The sequence below is a fragment of the Manacus candei genome, unplaced genomic scaffold (genome assembly GCF_025592945.1).
Source record: "Manacus candei isolate 608988 ecotype Guabito, Panama unplaced genomic scaffold, ASM2559294v1 h1tg000046l, whole genome shotgun sequence".
Taxonomy (NCBI): domain Eukaryota; kingdom Metazoa; phylum Chordata; class Aves; order Passeriformes; family Pipridae; genus Manacus; species Manacus candei.
Genome location: NW_026138094.1, coordinates 15,686,136 through 15,702,152, shown reverse-complemented (window position 1 = coordinate 15,702,152; position 16,017 = coordinate 15,686,136). Strand labels below are relative to the sequence as shown.

Sequence of the window (16,017 nt, the reverse complement as noted above, 5' to 3'; positions counted from 1 at the left end):
ACTTCCAGGGATCCAGGGGCAGCCACAGCTTCTCTGGGCAACCTGTGCCAGGGCCTCCCCACCCTCACAACCAGGAATTCCTTCCCAATATCCCATCTAGCCCTGCTCCCTGGCAATGGGAAGCCATTCCCTACCTCTGTCCCTCCATCCCTTGTCCCCAGTCCCTCTCCAGCTCTCCTGGAGCCCCTTTAGGCCCTGTAGGTGTTTGGAGTTGGCTCTCAAATATCAGAGCACACACAGTGCTCCATGAAATTCACTTTTTAGAAGACTGGACCCATTATTTCCCTGGAAATCCGGCCAATCCATGTTGTCCAATCCAATTTCTGCAAAGCCCTTTTCCCTGATAACACAGCCCAGTGCCTTCAGTCAATACCTGATCGATTGAACCACTATCAGCTTTTCCATGGATCAGCATTTCCCTCAGACAGTCTGAATCTGCCCTTCCCAAGGTGCCAGAGGACACTGTGACTTCCCACCAGGAATGTGGGACAGGAACTTCCCAGCTGAGGGTAATTTCATTTATTTACTGTGATCACGACAGGCAATCTTTACAATTCCCTCTCTGGATCCTGGGTTTGGCTTCATGTCCTTGCTGCATTCCCAGGATGAGCCATTCCTTGGGCTCCATGGCCAATGCCAGTGAAAACATGGCAAAGCCAGAGGAGACCTTGGGCTCACCCAGGGACCTCCCAGATGGCATCTCCTTTAAATGGCTTCTTTTGAGAAAATCTCCAGCTGTTCAAAAACTCTCTTCCCAAAATTAACCCCCCCTGGCCCCTATTAATTTGTCTTGTGGTTAATTATATTTAGGGCTTTGGAAGCAGCCTCTGGCAATGGGTGGGAGCTGGGAGCACCTGCCTGGCCAAAACACCCCCTGATCCAAGGCTAAATTCCTCCAGCCCTTCCCTGACCACAGGATTCCCACTTGGGCCTCCCCAACCATCCCGTTACCACTTTGCTGCCAGATGAATGCCTTCCCTCCTCCTGCTGCTGTTCTCCATCCCAGGACTCACATCCCTGTTCCTGCTCAGCCTGGCTCCGTGCTCCTCCTGCTCCCTGGAGCACAGCAGAGTTTTCTGGGATGAGGAATTCCCCAGTGACCCCCAGCCATGGAGGAACTCCTGGAACCGGGCTGGGCTTCTGTTTCCAAGGCACAGAGACCAAACCTGAGCCCACGCTCTTGCAGGAGCAGGGATGAAGTTGTCCCTGATTCCAACGGCACCTTCCCAGCTGAAGGCCTTGCTGGACAAAGCCCTGCCAGGCAGAGCTGGAGTGGCCATGCCATGGCACCCGTGCCATGCCAGGGGGGCAGAATTTGGGCAGCTCCCCGAGCTCTCCCTGCGTTTCAGCTGCTCCACCTCCAGCCCATTTATAACCTCCCGAAACTCTCCCGGGTTCCAAACTCCCCCAAAAGCTGGGACCTGGGATGTGCTGCGGCTGCTTGTGCTCCTTCCCGTGGGAGGGAAGGGGGTGGCTTGGGACAGGGATGGAACCAGCCCGTTCCACAGGCTGACAGCAGATATTCCAGCCCCCTCCTTGCCTTTCCACGTCCCCCCACATCCCGGGAAAAGCTCGTTTGGCCCCCGATGCCTCGGGAAAGCTCTGCCTGGCTTTAGGCCCCTGCACCTGATTGTCAAATGGATTTTCCTCTAAGGATGACTTAGGAATATTTACAAAGTTTGGAAAAGCCTGCCCAGGGCTCCTGTTTCCAGCACTGCCTGGGAAGCAGCTGCAATGTGGGAGTTGCTGCAGGAACACTCCCAATAGTCCTTGACAGCACTGGGAGCTCTGGGCTTTACTGGTTTTAGTCAGACTGGGCAGGATGGAGACTCCCTGGGAACACCCAGGCAATTCCCAGGGCCCAAACCCCACCATTCCCCCCAGTTTTGGATCACCAGACCTTCCCTGAATCCCCACCTCGCACTGAGTCCTGACAGCCCAAAACCCCCAGGAAAAGCATCTCCTCTCCCTCACGTGCTTGTGCCACTTTGTTTTTCCCTCTCCACGCCAGCCTGGGCCACAGGGAAGGACCAGTGAGTGAAGGACATGTTCCCCACCTCTGTGCTGGGGTTTGTGCCCCAGTTTGGCTGGAAAGATCCTGGCACTGATCCTGGCAAGTCAAGAATCTACTCCAGGGTTTTCTTTTTCAACCCACATTGCAGGAGATAAAATCCATAGGGTGTATTAGAGATTTACATTGATTTAATGAAAGCAAGTCAGGTGCAGATGACAGAACTGCCTATTTTTGCACCTCCATTCCTCGAAAATTCCCAGCAGGGCCCTTCCCCATCCTCCTGCTTGGGCTTCCCTGACAGCCCTGCAGCCTTTTCCCAGCGTAGCCCTGAATAAATCTCTTCACACCCAGAACAAACCTGTTAATGAGCTCTACAAATTCACCAGCCTGGCTTCAAACTGTGACCCTGCACCGGGGACTTTGAGGCTCTTTCATCCCAGTTGTAGTTGGTTTTTAACCCAGTTTGAGCTCTGCCCATCAACCCCTCTCTCAGCACCCAGAATTGCTGGAAACACACTTTTCCTGGAGCAAGGATGTTGGGATGGCACAGCACAGGACAAGGCACATGGTAATACCCAACCACAAAGGGCACCTCTGGTGAGAGCCCAGAAAGAGCTGAGGGGGCAAAACACGAGTTATTTGCCAAGGAAAAAGATGGGAAAGAGGGATTTTCCCCCATTTTCACCGGGGAGCCACCAGCGTGGCTCTGGAGCTGCCCCAGGGTGTTTGGACATTCCCAACATTCCCTGCTGTGTGTCCCCTCCTGCCAGGAGAGCAGCGATTTTGGGGGGCAAGGCAGCAGGCAGAGCACAGCTCCCACTGCCCCCCTGGAACATGGAACACTTCAGGGCTTGGAGAAGGACCAGGGCAGCTTCAGCTCTGTTTGCTCCCACTCTGGGAGCACCAAACCAGTTAATCCAGTGCCCTGCCCGACGCCCCCCAGTGCCAGTCCCTGCCGTGGCCCCACAAGCCCTGTCACCACCCAGAGCAGCACTGGGGCTCCCAGCACCCTCAGGGAGCACCAGTCCCACTCCCAAGATGGGGATCAGAGCCCACCCAGACCCTTCCAGCCACAGCCAGGACCCCCCCTTTGCCTTGGGGGCTGCCCGAGGCCGGGGGGCTGCAGTGTCCCCCCGAGTGTCTGAGCCCCCAGACCATCATTGTCAGGGACACAGAGCAGGGATGTGGGGGTGGGACCCGCAGGTCCAGCTCTGCTCCCGCAGTCCCACGGCTCCCACAGGATGGAGGGAGGGAGCTCCCCTCTCCTCCGGACTCTGCCGTGTCACCCCCAATCCAACAGGATTTTGGGTGCTCTGGGCCGCCCCCATCCAGTGTCCCTCTGGCACAGCCCGGACCTGCTGCTGGATGGGGAGTGGGAGGGGATGAACTCAGGGATGGGGGAGTGGGAGGGGATGAACTCGGCTCCCGTGGGGATGGGGACGAACGGGCACCGATCCTCAGCGGGCACAGCCTTCCCTGCGCCGCCGGAACCCGGGAGAGCCGCGGGGCTGAGCCCGCAGGGCGGGTCTGGGGGGCTCCGCACCCCGCACCCCCTCTGCTCTGCTCGGGGTGAGCCCGCTCAGCCGCCACCGACCCTCTGCCACCTCGAACCCCCCCGTCTCGCTCCTTAATCCCCCCCAGCCCCATTCCCGAGGTTTCCCCCCCCTCTCCCAGCCAAGCCGGCAGCCACCTGTAGAGGTCTGGGCAGCATCTGCCGAGCGGAAAGCGGCTTAGAGAGGGGTCCCCCGGGGGATGCTCGGCCCGGGGGGGCGGTGCTCCACCTCCGGGGGGATGCTCGACCCTCGGGGGATGCCCGGGCAGGGGGTGGATGCTCGGTTTGGGGGGATGTCCGGCTCGCGGGGGATGCTCGTCCCGGGGGTTGCTCAGTCGGGGGGGAACGCTCAGTTTGGGGGGGATGCTCAGCCCGGGGAGAATGCTCAGTCAGGGGGGGATGCTCGGTCTGGGGGGGATGCTCAGCCCCCGGGGGGGTGCTCGGCCCGGCCGCACTCTCCAAGGGTTAAAACTGCAGCAGAGCTGCGGGGCTGGAGCGGCCGCTGGAGCGGGAGGGGCGAGGGGACAATAAAATCCATTAAAGCAGAGAAATAAAAAGCAGGACGCTCGGGCCGGGGAGGGGGGGAAGGGGAAGGGGTCGGGCGGGCCCCGCTCGCTCCGCAGCCCCCGGTCGGCACCTTGCGGGGCGCGGGGGGGGGGTGGGCAGGTCCCGGTCCTTACCTTGGTGACAGTCATGCGGGTGGCGCGGAGGGGCGAGCGCTCCGCGGGCGCGGGGGAAGGGGGGGCGCGGGATGCGCGGAGCGGGGAAAAATAACAACCAGGGGAGGAGAGGGATGAGGAGGAGGAGGAGGAGGAGGAGGGCGAGCAGGAGGAGGAGGAGGCCGGGCCGGGCTGTTCCCCGCACGGAGCGCGGAGCGCAGCGCAGTCCGCGCCCGGCCGGTGTCGGCGCGGCGGGGCGGTGATGTCACCGGAGCCGCCTCCCGCGGGGGGGGGACGGCCCACGAAGGGGGGGTCCGAGGGGGGGGGAACGGCCGCTTTAACCCTTTGCCGGCCCCCAATCCCCCGGCCCGGAACGGGGATGCGCGCAGGGCAGAGCGGCCCGGGCGCGGCGCATCCCGGAGCGCCCCGGGAGGGGAGAGCGCTCCCGGCTCCAGAGCCAGGGGAGAAATGCGGGGTTCTGGGCGCCGGGCTGCGGCACGGCTCTGCAGGGGCATCGGGACACGGCACGAGGGCTTTTTGGGAGCCGGGGATGCGCCGCAGGGCCCGCGCCTCGCTGGCCGGTCCCCCCCACCACGGCCGGGCGTGCCGGTGGGGCTGGAAATCATGGAATGGCTCGGGTGGGAAGGGACATTAAAGCTCATCTCGTTCCCGCTCCATGCCGTGGGGACAGGGACACCTTCTGCTACCCCAGATAGCTCCAACCTGGCCTTGGGCACTTCCAGGGATGGGGAATATATGTTCCACATATATTTATATATTCCACATATGTTTATCTATGCCATGTATATTTACTATGCCATGTATATTTATCTATTCCATGTTTATTTGTCTATTCCATGTATCTTTATCTATTCCATGTATATTTGTATATTCCATGTATATTTGTATATTCCATGTATATTTGTATATTCCATGTATATTTTTATATTAAATGTATGTTTGTATATTCCACGTGTATTCCAGGGTCCTGCAGCATCCAGAACCATCCACCCACGTGCTCGTTTCCCTTCACGTATAAAATTATTTCTTTTTCCCCTCCTGTTATAGATGGTGACAAGTGACAACCCCAGAGCCTCGTGCTGTGTCCCAGAGCTGTCAGCTCCATTTTCCAGGCCAGTGCAGGGTGGCCCAGACTGGAGGTGGCACTCAGGGTTACTCAGGGCTCCAATGTCCCCCCATGTGCTCAGGTACCTCCACAGACCAGGCCTGAACAGCTGCCACAAAGTCACTGCTGAGAGAAAAAAAAATCTGTATATTTTTATCCCACTTCCTCTTCCACCTCTGAGAAAAATCACCCTCCTGATGGCCCCGACTCAAAATAAATTCGGGAACGTAATTTAATAAATTGAGGAGTGCAGGGCACCGGGAGGCACCGAAGCATCCCTGGCCTGTATCACTTTGCACATCCTTGCACCAGCTACAGACCAGGAATTTTCTCACATATGTAAAGATCCTCATCGTGGGAGATGAGAGAATAAATACTTAGAAAAAAAAATAGCACTTTAGCTCCTTGTCTCCTGGTTACCTGGCAATGAAAGCAGCAGGATACAGCCCAGGCCCGGAATTATCCAGCCATTAGATTGGATGTTGCACCAACTGAATTTATTGTTGCTGAATTAAAAAGGCTCGAGGTCAATACCAAATGCATTTCCAATTCCCCTTAAAGAAAAGCCCTGCCAATAAACAAAGGATTTCCTTTTTTATAAGGAGATTATTCAGCCAAGAATCTGATGATGAAAGATTAGTTTTATTCCAGTGCTGAGCCTCCCTGTAAAACCACAGTGGGTCTGACAACGAGTGAACGCCGAGAGCTGTAAAAAACCCTTTGCTCCCTGATATTCTCCTAAAAATCAACTATTTTTAAAGCTAAACCATGTGAGCTGGGCTGGAGACTGACTGTGAGAAAGGTTAATGCAATTAATGGAGGGCTAATGACATCAGCCAGCCAGAGAAGCCACCTCTAAATCCCAAACCACCCAGCAATGACCTTTTCCCAACAAAACCCCATTTCCTGGGAGCTGGTGGCGGGAGCAGAAGGACCAGTGTGGGCAGAGATGGTGCTTAAAATGAAACAGAGCTCAGGAGGTGACTGAGACAGGGGACACTGAGGCCCAGCTGAGCCAGAGGAGCAGAAGCCAGGTTGTTCCAAAGCCTTGGAGGAGCCGCCGTGTCCCGGCTGCCGTCGCTCGTGGGGTGGAAGAGGCAGTGCCTGGATCCCACTGAGCCTCCTGCACTGTCTGGAGCTGCTGGAATTAATTAGCACCAATTAACTGGTGGAAACAACTCGCTTGGAGCTGTGAACTGGGACAGCTGGAGGAGGTAGGGTGGGAAGGGAAAGGCTGGGAGGCTCCTGGGGGCTGATCCTGAGGATGGAGGGGTCCGGATTTTCCGTGTTGTGGTAAATCCCAGCACCCCCCAAACCCCCAGTGCTGCTGAGGGGAAATCAGAAATGTGGGGAAAGGGGCTGGGATCCCCTCTGGGGAGCAGGGAAAGCAATGGGAGCCAGTGCAGCCCCTCAACCGAGCCCTTACCAGACAGAGGTAAGATCCTGGGGGAATCTGGTGGGATTTTGGAATGGTGGGGAAGCTGCAGCAGTGGCCCTGCCAAGCATGGGGCAATTCCCTGCCCTGAGGGAATTCTTGTGCCATGGCCAGGATAACAGCTCACCTTGTTCCCCCAGTACAGCACAGCAACTCCAAATCACCCAGTTTGGGGCAGACTGATTATAATTTGGATCCAAATTAAGGCAGTGACAGATCTTGGGGTTTTGGTGACTGGGGTTTGGCTCTGAAGGTTTATTGGGACCCCAGACTGGACTTGCCCTCCAGGGGGGCTCGGATGGGGCTTTACTGGGGTTGTGCTCCCATGATCCTCCTGCAGCTCCCAGGAAAGGGAGATGCTCCTGGAAAAGGGAGATGTTCAGCACCTGCAAAGGGTGAAAGGAGTAAAAATCTGCTGGCACAGTGCAGGATCCATGTCCTGTGTCCTGGCCTCTTCCAGCTGGAGCTGCCTCTCCATCAGCACCAGAGATCCCTGCAAACCCACCAGCACCAGAGATCCTGCACCCCCATCAACACCAGATATTCCTACTTCTTCATCAACATCAGATATTCCTGCTTCTCCATCAACATCAGATATTCCTGCTTCTCCATCAACACCAGATATTCCTGCTTCTCCATCAACAACAGATATTCCTACTTCTCCATCAACATCAGCTATTCCTGCACCTCTGTCAGCTCCATCAGCAGCATTCCTGCAGCCTGCATCCATGGAGAGGATGGAGTGGTCCCCAAGCTCCCTGGAATATGTCTCCCAGGGCCCAGGAGGATGCCTATGGGATGGCTGCCGGGAATACTCCAGAGGGACTGGATCCGTGCGGCCCCATTCCCTGCACGGAGCTGCGGAGCAGGGCCCTGGCTGGAGGGAGCCAGGATTTCCCACTGGAAGAAGTGTCCCGGGGGACGGTGAGAGCGGATCCCGGTGGGATTGCGCCTCGTGGAGCGGAGCATCCATGGTGGGCGTGGGGCTCGGCGGGCGCCAGGAGCGCGCTGGGGGTGGCTCGGGCTCCCTCTCCTGGCTCTGCCGGGATAAAAGTGCGCGTAAATCCTTGGGAATGGGAAGTTGGTAAGCCCGCGAGCTCCCGCCGGCTGCAGGGGATGGCGCGGGGACAGGAGGGAGGACAGTGGGGACACACGTGGCAGCGTGGATCCCTTGGGATGAGCCCAACTCCTGCGGAACACGGGCGGGAGGATGCGCAGGAATCTGAGCCGGGTTTAAGAACCAAAACCCTTCCAAACCCGGGCTGGGAGGGGGGTCCCCTGTGCCCCCTCACCTCCCACCTCGCAGCACCCGGAGCCCACGCGTGGACAAGGGCTGTGTTTCCCACATCCCTCATCCCACCCCTCTGTTGTCCGTGTCCCATTTCCTGGCGCTGCCGAGCGGGAGGAAGGAGCTGCTGCCTGGGTGGACCCGAGGAATTAAAGCAAGTCATGGGGAATGCTGGATCCTGCCGGGCTGGCAGGGGCTGTGGGAAGAGCAGAGCTCGTGGGGTCCGTGTCCAGGAGATCTGGGACACGGGGAGCTGCAGACACACGGCTCCAGCACAAGGAATGCTCCTGGGAGAGAGATTGCCCAACCCATCCCGAACCCAAGCTGGAGAGACTTCATATGGCCCAACCCATCCCAAATCTGAGCTGCAGAGGCTTCATCACCCCCTTACTCACCACTTGGCTCCCTGAGCTCCGAGGCTGAGCTGGTTACACCAGTTTAACCCTTCACTTGATGCAGCTCTTGGGAAGACACATTTTACTGCCCCTGGCTGGGCTCCTGGAGAACAATATTGTGGAGAGCAACAACGAGGCCCTGCTGAGGCCCAGAGAACCCTGGGCTGGGATGGTTCATCAACAGTGCTGGCCAAGGCACTTGCTCCAAGGCCATGATGGTTTGCTCTGGGGATGCAGCTCAGGCCCCAAATCTCCTGCTCCTGGACAGCTGGGAGGTGGGAATGCTCCGTGCCTGGGGCTGGCTGGGCTGTGTCAGCACCACAGGGCTGCAGGGACCGGCCATGGCCACAGTGCCACCAGCTGAGGTGGTCCCAGTGCTGCCAGGGGGATGGTCCCACTGCTGCCTTCAGGTGTGGTGATCCCAGTGATGCCACTGGATGTGGTTATCCCAATGTTTCCTTCAGATGTGGTTAGCCATTGGACATGGTGGTCCCAGTGATTCCATTGGATCTGGTGGCCCCAATTCTGCCAGTGTGGACATGGTGGTCCCAGTGATTCCATTGGATTTGGTGGTCCCAGTGCTGCCACTGGATTTGGTGGCCCCAATTCTGCCAGTGTGGACAGGGTGGCCCCAGTGCTGCCATGCCAGGTGGTGATCCTGAGGCTGCCCCCAGAGGCAGGAGGAACAGCTCCTCGTGTCCTCCAGGCCCTGCTCTCCCTCAGTGCCACCCTTCCCTCTGAAATTAGGGATCTGTGCTCCTCCCTCGGCAGAACTTGATTCCCAAGGACAGATCCCCTGAGCTGCTCCCTGGGCCCATCCAGGCTGGTCCCCCCTTGGACACTCCTGTCCCTGCCCTGCTGCAGTGGGGTGGCCAGAGCCGAGCATGGGGTTTGCTCTGGCCAAAATTCCAGAGCCATAAATCCAGTGTGGATCCTCTTCCCGGCCTGGGCACGGCAGAGAGTCCTGGATTATCCCAGAGTAACTCCAGCTGTGAATTATACAGAGGTTCATGTTTGGATTTCATGGCAGATAATTTATAGGGAAGTCCAGGGACAGACTTTCATCCCCTTTGATGAAGGTTCATCTGGAACAACAATACGTGGTAGGACCTGGCTCTGGACCTCGCTGACAACCCAAACCCTGCGACTGGAGAGCAAGATGTTTCCACTTCAGAACAGTGTCAGCAAGAAACGTCTCCCTCTCCCTCTCCCTCTCCCTGCCTCTCCTGCTCGTCCCTCTGCCATCATCTGGTTCCCATTAGCCCTGGACCAGGTCCCGTTCTGCTCAGGGAAATAGGAGGGGACTTGGAGCCACTTCTACTCACTCCAAGTATGAATTGAATGCGGTGCACAGACGAAAATGCAACGAGATCCAACGTGTGGAGGGAACCGGAGCCACGGCAGCTCCTGCCGGTGGAAAATCACTTCCAAGGGCACGGGACACGGAGGGTGGGAGCTGAGATTCCCACCTCCCAGCGGTGCCCAAGCCCCAGGTGACCAGCAGGACTGGCAGCAGTGACCCCTGCTGAGGGGGGAGTGTGGGTTTGGGGGACAAGCCCAGCTTGGTTAGGCTGGCTCAGTGCCAGCCTGGGGCTCCTCCACACTCACTGGGACCCAAATTTCTCTCCTGGCATCCATCATCCCCTCCCTCCAGCAGGAAGCTGCTGTTTTCTCCAGCAAGGAGCAGGGAGAGCCTTCCTCCCTCACCTCCCCACAGAGGGTGCCAGCAGCTCCACGAGCCAGCCGGGAGCAGAGCCCTCCTCCCACGAGTGGGAAAAGCTATTCCCAAGAAAAACCAAGCAAGAGGGAGCCTCTCAGCACCAGCCACTCCAATCCAGCCCCTTCTTGTGGCTTGTTGTTTACACAGCTCCTGTTTGGAGCCAGCCCTTGCCGGAGCTGCTAATTTGATAGGATGGGATGGATGGGAATTGCTTGGGAAAGGAGGAGGGAGAGGGAACAGCCACCACGTCACAGGCTGGAGCAAGGCAAGGGAGTCAGCGTGAAGAGATGTTCAGATTTTGGAGCTGATGTGTTTTGGGGAGATAAAGAGATAAATATTGTGGTTTTAAGTGTTCCAGGCCAGGTTGGGCGAGGCTTGGGGCAACCTGGGCTAGTGGGAGGTGCCCCTGCCCATGGAGGGGGGGTGGGATAAGAGGAGCTTTAAGATCCCTTCCAGCCCAAAGCGTCCCTTGATTTCTATGATCTGTGTATAAACACAAATATTTGTATTGTGTCTATTCCAGCTTCCTCATTTTCTGCCCATTCAGATTTTTTCGGTGGGAAAGCAGAGGGAGGAGCATCAGATGGTGTGGGAAGAGAAACCTGGGGTGGCTCTGCTGGGAGAAGAGGAACCTGTGGGATCCCAGGGCAGCTCTGACCCTAAACCCAGGTAGGGGAGGTTTAAATGAGTGATAAGTGGGAGAATCCAAGGTGAATTATAGCAATCCTTTGGAATGCAGCTGGACTGAGGTGAGCAGCCTCCATGTGTGGGTGGCTCTGCTCCGTCCCCGTCCCCCAAAGCCAACGTGTCCCCCCTCATCCTCCATCCCCAGGGTGAGTGGGGCTCCCACCACGGGCTGAGTGTTATGGTAACCCCCTGCATCCTCCTGCAAAATTCCTCTCTGCTTCCAGTGCCAATGGATAAAGCACAAGGGACCAGAGGGACAAACTGGGACAATTTATTGGGTTAAAACCACGTGCCAAGGTGCAGGTTTATGGGGGATGTTCCCAACCTGGCAGTATTTGGGTACTGTGGACCCTACAAGCTGTAGATGCCTCTCAGGAGGTTCCCAGAGCCTTAAATACTGTCCCCTTTGGAGAGAGGTGCTGGATGGTCACAGGGAAGAGCAGCAGAAGGGATGGGGTGGTGCAGTGTGGAGTCTCCTGGCAGGGATCCCAGTTGAGCCCCTGGATCATTTTCCATCCCTACCCAGCCTGGGGCTTCCTGGCTGAGCCACCACTGCCCAGACAGGTGTGGATATGGCTTTCTATTGAAATGGAGTCCAGATTTAAGGCTGCACCACGTCCCATCTGCCGGGGAAAGCACAAACTGAATATGGAAAGCTGGAGGATCCTGTGGCAGGTCGGAAAGTGGCCGGACTGGGGCATGGAAACAGGGCTCTGTTGGAAGCAGAGCATCCTGGCAGGAGTCCTGGGTGCTGGGAAGCCAGCCCAGGGAATTTAAGAAGGGTTTTCCATGGCTGGATCTGTTGTCAGATGGATGTGTTTGGCAGTTGCCTCCCACATGCATTTTAAAGGCAAACCTGACACTTTTGGCCCATTTGCTCTTTTTCCCCTCCCGGCACGAGCAGCCCCAAAACCTCCCCCCGGGCTCAGGGGCACCCCTGGGGTGGGCAGAGTGACCAGGGCCCCTCAGTCTCTCCTGCTGACCCTGAGGATCCATCCCAGCACTTTGGGGGCTGATCCCAGAGCTCACTGCAGCATTTTCTGGGGGCTGATCCCATGATCCACCCGTAATTTTGGGAGGCTGATCCCAGAGCTCATCCCAATATTTTGGGGGCTGATCCCAGAGCTCATCCCAGCATTTTGGGGGCTGATCCCAGAGCTCATCCCAGCATTTTGGGGGCTGATCCCAGAGCTCATCCCAGTATTTTGGGGGCTGATCCCAGAGCTCATCCCAGTATTTTGGGGGCTGATCCCAGAGCTCATCCCAGCATTTTGGGGGCTGATCCCAGAGCTCATCCCAGTATTTTGGGGGCTGATCCCAAGCTCCACCCCAGCATTTTCTGGCATCACACAGAGACCTGCAGGACTGGGGGGCTGCCCAGGGGCCCCAGGGTGGGCTCACTGTCCCCCCCCAGGGTGCCCCCACACTGTCCCCAGCCCCACCAGCCCCAAGGAACATGGAAGCCCCATTCCAAGCCCTCCAGGCTGTGCAGTGCTCTGGGTTTGTTAGCCAGACAACACTTCACACCCCCAAAATAACCATTTCTGAGCACAGCTGCCAACAGCCCTGTTGGTTTTCCAAACATGGGCTGTTCCTGTCCAGGAGGGACAGATTTTGGTCCTCCTTTCTGCAGCTCCACGGCCCAGCCAGGGAATGAGGGACAGGGACCCTTCCAGGACAACACCTGGAGAAGGTCCATGAGCTCCCACCTCTCCTGGCAGATTTTTGAGAGGCTCTTTGACCCTCCCACGGGGCCAGAAGCTCTCCCAGCCCACCCACCCACTCACATTGCACGTGTTTTGTGCAGGTCTGGGTTGATTTTCTGGCAAATATCCTGTTGGAAACGTGGGTTTGGAGCTGGGGATGGACCTGCTTCCAGGGGGTGGCTCAGGCTGGGAGCACAGCAGGCTTGTGAGGCCAAACACTGCTGGAAAAATGCCTCTTGCTGCCACTTTGCTCTGCTTTTGTCCCTGATTCTCCTTCCCTGCCCATTTCCATCACCTCCCACCACAGGGACAAAGCCCACGGGACAGCCCAGACAGGGAGGTTTTGTTGGAATGTCACGAGTTGTGGTGTCCACCTGGGGCTGATCCAGGTTTCCTCTGGAGCCCCAAATCCTGCCCTGTCCCAGGGATGCCCCAGGCAGGGCCCTTCCATCCCTCTGTCCCTGCCCCAGGGGGGCTCTGGGACCATCCCTGGGGCTCCATTTTTGGGGTGGGGTCAGCTGTGAGTGCAAAGGTAAGTGAACTCGTTAGGCTCCAACTGCTAATTAGAATCAGGCTCCAACTGCTGATTAGAATCCTTTGCTTAAAAGGGTTGGTGCTGTAAGGAGTTGGGGTGTCTTACAGCTCTCCTGGAGTTGGAATCTGTCCTGGAGAGACCCCCCCAAAGTTGTTCTGCCCATTTTTCCACCCCAGAGAAGTTTCATCTGTGCCTCTGTGGGAAGGAGGTTCTGCTGGAGGACTCTCCCTGTGCCTGAAGAACCCCTGTGTGCCCTCCTGGGAGGTTTGTCCCTCAAACAAAGGGTGAGTCCTGCTCTCCTGGGCATTTTCTGGGAGGGGGGCCCCAAGGGTTGGGACAGGGAGTGAATTCCATGGAAAAAGATCACTCAATTCTTGGTGTGTAAATGAGCTTTGGCTTTGAAGAGTCAGGTCCCTTCCAGTCCTTAAAAGGAGGTGATAAAACAGGGATAAAACAGTGGATGGTGGTAGGACAAGGAGGAATGGTTGGGAACTGGAAGGTGTGAGATTTAGATGAAAACTTGGGAAAAAAAATCCTTCCCTGTGGGGGTGGGGAGGCCCTGGCACAGGCTGCCCAGAGGGGTTGTGGATTCCCCATCCCTGGAAGTGTCCAAGGCCAAGCTGGATGAACTTGGAGCAGCCTGGGCTGGTGGAAGGTGTCCCTGGGTTGGCACAGGGGGAATTCCCAGGATTTCCTTTCCAGTGAGTCCCCCAGGGAGGAGCAGGCGGGGGGGCAGAACACTCATTTTTTATGTATTACATATTTTCCTGTGGGGAAAAAAAACCAAACCCTTGGGTAAAGCAGCAGCAACGTTGGTTTTATCTGTCTGAGGACGTGCACACATGGAGAAAAGAGGGAGCTGAAGGGGCAAAACATGGGAATTTGGGGGCTGAGGGGGCCTCCCCAGGTGCTTTAGGGGGGGCAGTTGTGCTGATAACTGAGTGTATGGCTGCAGTGGGGGCTGTGTTAGGGGGTCCTGGATTGGGATGTGAATCCTAAATCCTGAACAGCTTCCCAGCAGTGCAGTGGATGTTCAGGGGCTCTGGGGCACGGCCTGCCTGCCCTGCATGGGGAGTTTTGGGGAATGAAAACAGGGATTTAATCCTAATACTGGGCCATCCTTTGCAGGGGGGGTTGGAAAAAGCTGGTTCTCCAAAGCCCTGACTGCTGCCTCCTTCACCCAGCCCTGAGCAAGGAGGGAAATAAAACACCTGGAGAAGGAGAAAATCCACTCCCTTGGGTTCCAGAGCAGCCCCAAAATGCCAGAAATATCTGCAAAACTATTTTTTTTTGAGGTGTCCCAGCTTTTCTTTGTCTCCCCATTTTGGGGAGGTCTGGCTGCCAAACCAGGGGCTGCATCAAAGCCCTTCCCAGTCTCTCCAGACCCACTTAGCACCGGGAAAGGTGATGAAAAGGGGCTGTGGAAAAGGGTGTGAAGTGAAAAAACGCCATAAAATATTCCCCTGCCATAAATCCCTGCAGCTGAAACGGGGGCTGGGACTGGCTGCCAAGGGCCCAAGAGGAGAAACAACTCCAGCAGTGCTGGTTTGGTTATTTTTTTATTTTTTCCAGCAGGGGGATGATTTAGAGCCCCCCTGAATGGTTTTCAGGTGGGAATAGATAGCACAGAAACACCAAAGGAGAGGAATAGGTTTGCTTCCATAAATCCCTTCACAATCCATCGGGCTCCAGAGTCACACAGGCTTGGCCAGGAGGGTTTTTTTACATGATAGGAGAGTGGAAAAGAAGTTGAAATAGCAATTTTTGCAGCCTGTGGTGATGGGTCTAGCAGGGCTTGGGGCTGGAGGGATCCAGGGGGTCCATGGAGGGAGCTGGGGGATAAAACATCCAAGCAAGGGCTGGATGGTGCTTTGATCCCTCTGTTGGGGGGGTGGGATTGGGATTTGGGGGGAAGGCTTCTCAGCCTTTGGCCCAGGAAGCAGCTCTGGTGTTTCTGCTGCAGAAATAACCCACAGGGACCTTCTCCCTGGGGTGGGTCCCATCCAGGCAGGGCTTTATAAAGCCAGGCTTAGCTTGGACCTCCCCCTTGGGGCTGAGGGTGTTTCTTCTAAGCAGGGATTTATAAATCCAAATTTACCTTGGACCTTCTCTCTTTGGTTGGTATCCCACACAAGCAGGGATTTCTAAAGCCAGGCTTAGCTTGGACCTTCTCCCTTGGGTGGGTGTCCCATCTAGGCAGGGATTTATAAAGCCAGGCTTAGCTTGGACCTTCTCTCTTTGGTTGGTATCCCACACAAGCAGGGATTTATAAAGCCAGGCTTAGCCTGCTCCCTGATTCCCTGCAGCCTCCAACCAGCATTTGTGTGACGTTCCCAATGGTGTTGAGGAAAAAAAGCACCTTTTAAAGGACCTGGGAAGTCCCTGGAGCAGGGGGTGAAGTGTCCAGAGGTTTCATGACGTCATTTGAGGGTTTTTTTTTCCCCTTCTCTGACAATAAACAGGGAGATTTGGGCCTGGCTTCCCTTTCCCTGAGCACCTGCACCACTTCCAGCAGGGGAAAAACATGTGTTTTCCCAGCAGTCTGGCCTGGAGGAAAACGGCTGCAAAGTGACGTATTTTTCTAGTTACAGTTTGCAAAACTGTATTTATTTATTTATGATTTTTTTCCCCTCCTAAATTACTAAATGTAACCTCCTGGAGCCAGGAGTGGGATGGTTCCTGCTCCAGGGTGGGATGGAGCAGCTGTGGAGGAGCAGGAGGAAGGGGAAAGTCTGGTTTAATGTGGATTGTGGGTGGGGAAAGTTGTCTTTATTCGGCACCAGCTCAATTAAAGGGAAGCAAAGGGGATTCTTGTGACTTCTCACTTTGAGCTGAGGGTCCCTCCTGGCCCATCCCGCTGGAAAAAAAGCTGTCTGGAAAGCAAAGGGCATGGAAATAAT

The 16,017-nt window shown here is 56.5% G+C and overlaps 1 protein-coding gene across 1 annotated transcript in view; it reads right to left on the bottom strand.

Annotated features, from left to right (window-relative positions):
• The window catches only part of CORO2B (coronin 2B), a 39,484-nt gene extending 35,014 nt beyond the window's left edge, over positions 1 to 4,470 (bottom strand). Inside the window, exon 1 of the mRNA XM_051796897.1 lies at positions 4,247 to 4,470. The gene's annotated coding sequence lies outside the window, so the exon portion shown is untranslated. The remainder of the gene's footprint in view (positions 1 to 4,246) is intronic.
• Positions 4,471 to 16,017: the final 11,547 nt, after the last annotated feature.